This window comes from Eretmochelys imbricata, chromosome 1, assembly GCF_965152235.1.
Source record: "Eretmochelys imbricata isolate rEreImb1 chromosome 1, rEreImb1.hap1, whole genome shotgun sequence".
Lineage (NCBI taxonomy): Eukaryota > Metazoa > Chordata > Testudines > Cheloniidae > Eretmochelys > Eretmochelys imbricata.
The window spans coordinates 200,052,827-200,061,499 of NC_135572.1; the positions used below are offsets into that span (position 1 = coordinate 200,052,827).

The 8,673-nt window shown below is 42.1% G+C and overlaps 1 protein-coding gene across 2 annotated transcripts in view; it reads left to right on the plus strand.

The window, feature by feature from the left end:
* Nucleotides 1–8,673, plus strand: part of SFT2D2 (SFT2 domain containing 2) — a 28,997-nt gene that overhangs the window by 18,906 nt on the left and 1,418 nt on the right. The gene's annotated exons all lie outside the window — the stretch shown is intronic.

The following is an 8,673-nucleotide window of genomic DNA, read 5'->3' on the forward strand; positions in this document are numbered from 1 at the left end:
GAAGTTATCAAGGCCAAATTGGCCTGTACCTTTTGTTATAATCCTGTACACACACATGTGAAGTATCCCGTAACACCTTGAAGTGAGCTTGGGCTTGAGTAGATAAGAAAACTGTCAGTATCCGTACATACGATTATTTCCTCACGGCAACATGAAACACATTACCCACAGAAACCTAGAAGGTGTCTTCATGCCTTTTAGTACCCGGAATGCATGTGCTCAGAAGAAAGATAAGGGTGCATAATGACCTAGAATGCATGGGTTTAGAACAGAAGATAAACTGGAACACCATGGTGCCAGAAATGAACAAGGTAAAAAGCGACAGGTTTCAGAGTAGCAGCCATGTTAGTCTGTATCCGCAAAAAGAAAAGGAGTACTTGTGGCACCTTAGAGACTAACAAATTTATGTGAGCATAAGCTTTCGTGGGCTACAGCCTACTTCATCGGATGCATAGAATAGAACATAGAAGAAGAAGATATATAAGCATACAGAGAAGATGGAAGTTGCCATACAAACTGTAAGAGGCTAATTAATTAAGATGAGCTATTATCAACAGGAGAAAAAAAAACTTTTGTAGTGATAATCAAGATGGCCCATTTAGACAGTTAACATAGGGAAATACAGGTTTCAGAGTAGCAGCCGTGTTAGTCTGTATTCGCAAAAAGAAAAGGAGTACCTGTGACACCTTAGAGACTAACCAATTTATTTGAGCATAAGCTTTCGTGAGCTACCATCCGATGAAGTGAGCTGTAGCTCATGAAAGCTCATGCTCAAATAAATTGGTTAGTCTCTAAGGTGCCACAGGTACTCCTTTTCTTTATAGGGAAATAGATTCAATATGTGTAATGACCCAGCCACTCCCATAAAAGGACCCAAGAAGGAACTCCACTAATAGTTTGCTTTCTATCCCCAGAGGGCATACCAGAGGAGTTAGAAAGCAAACTATTAGTGGAGTTCCTTCTTGGGTTCATAGACAAAGAATTAAAGTTCAGGTTTAGAGTAGCAGCCGTGTTAGTCTGTATCCGCAAGGAGAACGGGGGTACTTGTGGCACCTTAGAGACTAGCAAATTTATTAGAGCAGAAGCATGGATCTGTGCTTTATGGGCGTGGCTATAGTAGGGTATAAAAAGATGGCTTTAGGGATGTAACTTTGTGGAGTACACCTGTGCTAGGTGAATGTAACATCACTGCACGGGACTGCTCTTCGGAGACTGGTATCCTATAGAACCTTTTCCCTGTACCATTTTAATAAGCCTGGTTCACATTGGTTATGGGGTCTCTTGAGTATGTTTCACAACAAACCAAAGTGTGCTCAAACAAGTGACTATACAGTTGATCCACATTTAGGATTTTTAATATATACACGTGGCTATGTTAGAGAAGGCAATGTCAAAGAAATGCACCTTGCACTTACAGCAGAAGGTGGTGAGGTTTGTGATGGTACTTAATTCCTGGAGGAATTAATTCCACAGTCTTTGGCTAGCCCTTGAACGGTGGTAACTGGAATTCCCATGCTGGGGGAAATTGTGAAATTTCAAAAAAAAAATTTCAAAATGAACAAAAAATGGAAATTTCCTGCAGTACAAGAACTCGCGTCATTTGGTTTCAACATTTTAAAAATGTTTCCGAGGGTCCCTGTGTAGGAGCCCTAGAAGCTGGGGCTCCCAAGGCTGTTGAGGAACTGGAAGCCCTGGCAGCCCCAGCTCTGGGACAATCAGCCTGGAAGACTGCCCTGGAGCCGGGGAGCCTGCAATTGCGAGCTCCGCAGCATCCCTCTAGGCAGGCTGCCAAGGAGCAGGGAAGCTGCAGAGCTGGGAACAATTTTTCCACTGGAAAATTGAAAATTTCCAGCAACGTTGAGGTTTTTCTGCAGAAAAATGTCAATTTTTCCAGAAAGTGAATTTTTCTGTTGAAAATCAGACAGCAACGGCCCAAACAACTCTGTCTTCAAGCATTGTCTCAACACATATGAAGACCCCGGTCTAAAGAGTTTACCATCCATCAAGTCCCTAGATTAAGTACAGAAGGGCCAGTATAATCATCTAGTCTGATTTCCTACGTAACACCGTCCAGAGAACGTCATCAAGCGATTCCTGCATTAAGCCTATGATGTCTGGTCGAGCAAGAGCATGTCTTTTGGAAATGTATCTAGTCTTGATGTTAAGACTTGGAGCAATGGAGAATCAAACACATACCTAGGTAAGTTTGTTTCAATGGTTAATTACCCTCACTGTAAAAAATTTGCTCATGCCTAGCCTTCAGTTTATCTAGTTTCAGCTTCCAGTCAGTGGATCTTGTTATGCTTTTCTTAAGTTCTGGGGCAGAGACTGTCCCCTTTTTATAGGTGGTGGGCTGGTGGTGTATTTCCCTTTGGGGATGAGAGACTCAGAGAAGAGCGATTTGCCCCTTTTCCCCAACTCCGTCTTCTCCCCTCCCTGCCTTTTTTTGTTAAGATTTTGATTTGCTCAGGGGGAGTTCCCTGTGATGTGAGAAATTCAATGTCAAGGAGAGGTTAGGAGCTGAGAGGGTTTACTTTCTGTGTGCACCTTTCTCATTGTTCCAGTCTATGTAGCAGCAGCCCGAGGTTTAGTGTTTGATGGTGATTGCCCATCCAACAAGAACAGGAGACTTAAGAAAGAGTTCTGCTCCTTTTTCCTTTCTGCTCCCGGGAGACCTTATCATGTGAGCATGAGTGAGTGAATACACCGAGAACTGGAGCACTTGCTGTAGGTGTAATTGAGGGGAAGATTTGGGATGGGTATATTTTAGTTGTCCTTTTGTCAGCCTGCTGGAGGTGCGCTCTCCGGCACCTGGATGAAGGGGTAGCTTTGAGGGCTTGGGCTTTTGATTTCTGTGGTAGCAGGCATGGGGCAATGATGACATGGCAGAAATAAAGTGCATAGGAGATGTAGGCTGCAGCCGATGTTTCAAGGCTGTCCCAGTGGATTTATCTTAGCTATCTCTCCGGATGCCAGGTTTGTAGGGGGACAAAGGCCCTGATTGTCTTTTATGCTTTTTAGTGTAAGATCAGTGGTTAAGGTACCCACTATACGCAATTTATTGAAAACTGACGCTCTCAACTTTGCAAGTTGACACCTAGATGATGGATGCTGCTGGGCCTATTTTGCATGGCTGTCTCTGGCCTGGCCTTTAGTGGAGGGTGAAACAAAGGTGCAGGAAGTGCACCTGTGATTGCATTTGGGTTTAAATGTACGAGGGCTTCTACATACATCCCCCCATCTCCCCAGACAGCACCTAAGACAATATTCGCAAAAAGAAAAGGAGTACTTGTGGCACCTTAGAGACTAACCAATTTATTTAATTGGTTAGTCTCTAAGGTGCCACAAATACTCCTTTTCTTTTTGCGAATACAGACTAACACGGCTGTTACTCTGAAATAAGACAATATTGCCCACCTTGCATTTCCAGGGTGTGGATCCCTCTCCTGTAGGAAGCATTATGAGGTGGATTCTCTTCCACTGCTGCTAAACCACCTGTTAGTTCTCCACTTCCTGCCTGAACAGGCTTTGACTCGTATGAGGAGGGCATTTTCCAAAGCTTCTGAGTCTGCTATCTATGGGATAGGGAGCAAGAGGTAAAAATGATGATTTTTTAAATACGATTCTCTCCTGCAGCTCCTATTTGCTTTGAATAGGATTTGGGGGACTCAGTCCTTCTGCAAAATCAGGCCACTTCAATGGAGGTGCCCCACATATGGATTTAGTGCCTGAACTGTATCCAGGCCAAAATCCTAACTCTTCTTTCCCAGTATAAAAGATCCCACCTACTTGCACTTCTGAGAAGACTCTGAAATGAAAGGGTTAAAAAAAGGTCCAAGCTAATTTTTAACTTCTGTTCCTCCACTTCCCCATTGTAACAATGGGGCAATAATATCGATCCACCACACAAGCAAGGTTGTGGAGACAAATTCATGATTGTTTTAGAACTTGGAGTTCCTCGAAGAAGCTGGGGGGGGGGGAGGGGAGTACAATAATTACCTTACAAAATATTTTTAATCAGTCTAGTCAGATCAGATCTGTTTTCAATTAACCTTTTCCCTCCCAAAATAGAAATAAGTAGTTCCATTTTCCTGTTGCCTACGATTTCCACTGAAATTCCAGACAATCAGGTACCAACAGCACAAGTTGTCTACATATATACTAGAAACATGTCTGTTTGGCATTGCATGGGAACTAACCCCCCTCAACGGTAATGAAAAGACTAATCTTTCCTAAATCTCTTGTAGTCCAATAATCTCCTAGGGTGCTAGATCCATGATTAAAAACACTGCTGAAAGCAGCTGTCTTATTGTTTTTTTAATTATAACTCCACACTTAGTGGGTGTTGATTTCCTGATAGTGTCATGGCGAGTGAGGTGTTCAGTTTCCCGTGGCTGCTGGGACTGAATGTTCAGAGAGGCTTACTTATTCAGGTGGTTCAATGGATACTGGGGAGATGGAAAGAGTGAGTCCCGTTCTCGTGGATTTCATTTTGTCAAGAAGGGTTGTCTTTTATTTGCAGGCATGAGCCTGAAGACAAAAACCAACTATCGAATGTCAGATGGAGAGCAAGTCTTGTTAATTATTTTTTCCGTCTATGTCTCAGCAGCTGTTGGCCAAAAAGGGTTTGAGTTTGAGTTTAATCAGACAGTCAAAAAAGAAATAATCCAATCAATGCCTAGGCGAACATGCTCATTGTTGGAGCTCAGCAAAAAGAAGTCCTAGAGAATGGTTTTTTTTAATGGATTTAGCTTCTTTCCCCTTTGCTGTTTTTCCTGACTTTCTTGGATCTATTCATTTAAAATCATTCACCAAATAATTATAGAAATAAATTTTGGATTTGACATTAGCTGTTCACTAGAACTGTCCAATAATTTGACATTTGAGCTGCATTGGTTAGTTTTTGATTGGATGCAAGTTGCATGATACTGTTTCTGCTCTCTGGTTGGATGAGTATAACTCCTAGAATTGGGTTTTCAGTGTAGACTCAAATTTATAAGCTAAATATTAGCTTTTTGTGCATATTCATTGTTTCCTCAAATATCTCTGGTAGTAAATGTGTGCACTGAAGTATTTACAGAAGTAAATGCAAAAAGTGCATGAACGTTATTCCTGCAGCCATCCTTTCCCTATGACAACATGAGGAAGTGGGGTTGACCACATTTCAATGAGTGGTGAACACAAATAACCAGCATTCTGTGTTCCCTTACCAAGGCAGCTTCACATAGAAGCAAATATCAGGCTTGGGGCCATTTCATCTTATATAGCAAATGGAAATAAGACTCGGCCAAGGTTTGGGAACAGGTCAGGGAGCCAGGAATTCCTACGTTCAGCCTCTGATTCCCCAGCAGCCTGGAAAACCAAAATGAAGGTTGCACCTTTTTTTTTAAAAAAAGTGGCAATACGAAGTTACATTTCCCCAAACAACCCGCCCACTAGTCTATTATCTGCTTCCTGGCCTACAACTCATTCCATCTGGACAGCTAGGCCATGCAGATGTTTGTGTCTTCCCTTAAAGGCTTTATAAAGTGGGTCTTAGGACATGCAGATATTGTAAAGCATGAAGAAGCTGGAGCAAGATGAGGCCCGAGGTAACGGATTTTAAATCGGTCATCTCTGGCCTGAGTGCTCTGTCTGCTATATCTCTGGCATGCAGCCTAGGTGTGTCTTCAGGTGTGTTTGTTTTTTCCAAACCTAGAATAGTGGCCAGTGCAGATCGCTGCATTTAGGATGGCCTGTCACACTGAGCACAAGTCACTATCTAGTCATTTTAAAAATGAGCCATGTGAGCTTGCATCCAAAAACCCAGCTGACCAACTATTTGAAGAAAACGAGAGCATTTTTGCCAATTCAATAATTCACATAGATTTAGATCAATTTAATTCCAACTTCGCTGATAAACAGTCAAAGTCTCCATTGGGCAGAGCTATGGCCTGAAACATTTTGGCCTTAAAGCTGTTTTCATGGGATAATGACTGGTGACAAGGGGCTCTAGAACAGAATGGCCAGTGTTGTTCTTTGTTCTAGGCATTACTCTTGCCTCCCTACAGGATGCTGGAGCCCCAATGAGGGGTTGCTGTTACATCTCTCGATGGCTGTGAGAACAGTTATGTGATGGGAGAATGAGAAAGTTGCAGGAGGACTGGATACAGAAGAAAAATGTTCTATTTTTGCATTGAATGCAGCATTTGCTAAACATTGTCAAAGTTTGACTCAGACTCACAATTTATCAGACCACTCTGTTTTATTAGCAAAGCTGCTCTGCTAATACATTTAGAAGTGAGACCCCCCCCCCCCCCGAGTGGGGCTTGTGTCTCTTAATTTATACAGTTTTTTGGAGAACAAGTTACAGAGAAGTTACAGACGAAAGAAGAAAAAGATTTTAGTCACCACCCTTCGAGATCCCTGAGACCAGTCACGTATCTTCAATTACCTGCCACCCTTAACAATCTCCTTTAACAGCTTCCAGTTAACTTAACTAATTGCCCTTCACGCCTTCCATTCTGATGCCTGCTTCTTAGACGTGCTGGCTCTATCTTAATTGCTTCTCCATTCAAAAGCTAACTGTCCCTACGTGTGCTCCCTCAGATACTTTATAACATGTTTTGGCATGCCCTCTCATATACAATGTATCCAGCACGTCCCCTTATACAAGGTTATACTTATACAATGTTATACTTCCACAACATCTAAAAGTTGAGTTCTGCTTCAGAAAAATGAAACCGATCACTGCCCCACCCAGAAACCTTATGTTGCTAAAGGCCATCCATCTTAATACATCCTCAGTGACCCCACCCTGTCTTGTCTTTTGGGCTCTTCCAGGGAGGGGGATGTGCCACACACCTTGGTGTAGATCTTCCTACCATGTCCCTGCAGCTCCTTTCTTATATGCATTGATGAGCCGTGAAATAATTAACAACATTGACATTTAAAGTATCATTGCGGGCATCTGAGTTTGATCCCTGAGATCAGTCGCAGGAGTTCATACCTCAGAGTTGTTTTTCAGGTTGTCTGCAAACTCAGGCAGAGTTGCTAGCTCAGTTACACTCACTCCACAGCTTGGTGGGTTTGTTGTTGTTGCTGGTTTGTTTGTTTGTTTTGCAACCATACTAGCTGGAGACTAATTTTTAAAAGGTTAAAATAAAAGCTGGGACTATGGAGGCTAATTGAGAGGTCTATCTGTCCCACTCCAACCCTTCCAACTAGCCTTGCATTTTGGAAAATGCTGATGGTTCAATAACCACAAAACTGTATTAATGCAGCTATAAGATTGAGATTCTACTTGTGCAAATGTCTGGACAGTTGAGCAACTGAAGTGTATTTCCCTTTGCTGAAATTTTCAGATGTCGGTACTAGAAGTCTGGCACCGCGATCCATCTTGAGGATCCATTTAAAGTGCTTGCTATGGAAGTGTTCAGCACTCACAATTTCTATTGTTTTCAGTGGAAGTGTCGGATGCTGAAGACCTCAGAAAATCAGGCCAGTGGTTTAGTTGGCCTAAATATGGATCTAGGTGCTGGCTCTAGGCACCTGAATTTGACAACCTTGATCTTTGTGTTAATGCCCCCAAAGTATTTTGCACTACTGTATGTGATGCTTGCTTTAATATAACACACCAAAGAAAGTTGTTTAAACAAACTTGCTGCATCAAAAAAATCCAACCTCTCCTCCTACCCCCTGAATTGTTCCAGTGTCACAAATAGGCCTGCTAAACATTAATCAAGTCCATCCTCTGCCTGTGACCAGCAAATAACTAGCCTCTAGGGATTCAACGACAGTATCCCCTACTGCTGTCCTGCTTCCTTCCCTTTCCAGTCACTGGGGTCTGTTATTTTTGTGTATACATTGATTTGCCTTGAGATGTGAGCAACTTGATGCTGGGAGTTTGGCTCTGATTTTCAAAGGTGCAGCTAAGCAGCTATCACTCCAGCTGAAACCAGTGGGACTGGTGGGCGGTCAGTATCTCTGAACATCAAGTCCCTGTGCTGTCTTCTTTGTCTGCCGAAGGGACATGCCAAATTACAGCTATAGAAATAATACCGTCATTATGTGGCTGAGTCATCACATCTTTGACTCTCCTGAGTTCTGAACAACTGAATTCCTAACATTAAGGCTGCATCTAAATAATTTTTGCATTTAATCTCCTTGGCATGAAATAAGAAAGATAAATAGAAAAATGGCAGGAAATCTGTATGTATTTTTTAGAGCTGGTTGAAAAACTGATAATTTTTCACAAAATCTTTGTCTCAGATGTTGAATTTTCAAAAGATTTCAACTAGTTTTATTTATTGTATTTACCCATGTCTATATATAAACAACTAAAATCCATCTGACTTGTCCTCTAGGTGCTTGTTACAACATTTGACATTGTGCAGTGCATACAAAAAGAACAACTTCTTATCCTCTCCATGCAACAGAAACAACCAGCCAAAATATTAATTTATAAATACCCTACCGTACACAAATACACTAACCCTCATCACCACCCATCTCGTCAAAAGCCTCCTGGCTTGATTTTCAGAGGGGGCTGAGCACCCAAAAATCCCATTGACTTCAACACGCATTGCAGGAATCCAGCACGCTTAAAATCAGGGTATAGTGGGTAGTATTAACTGCAGTAATGGGCCCTTATACTGCAACTGAGAAAGAAAGCTGACTATTGGAACTGACAGG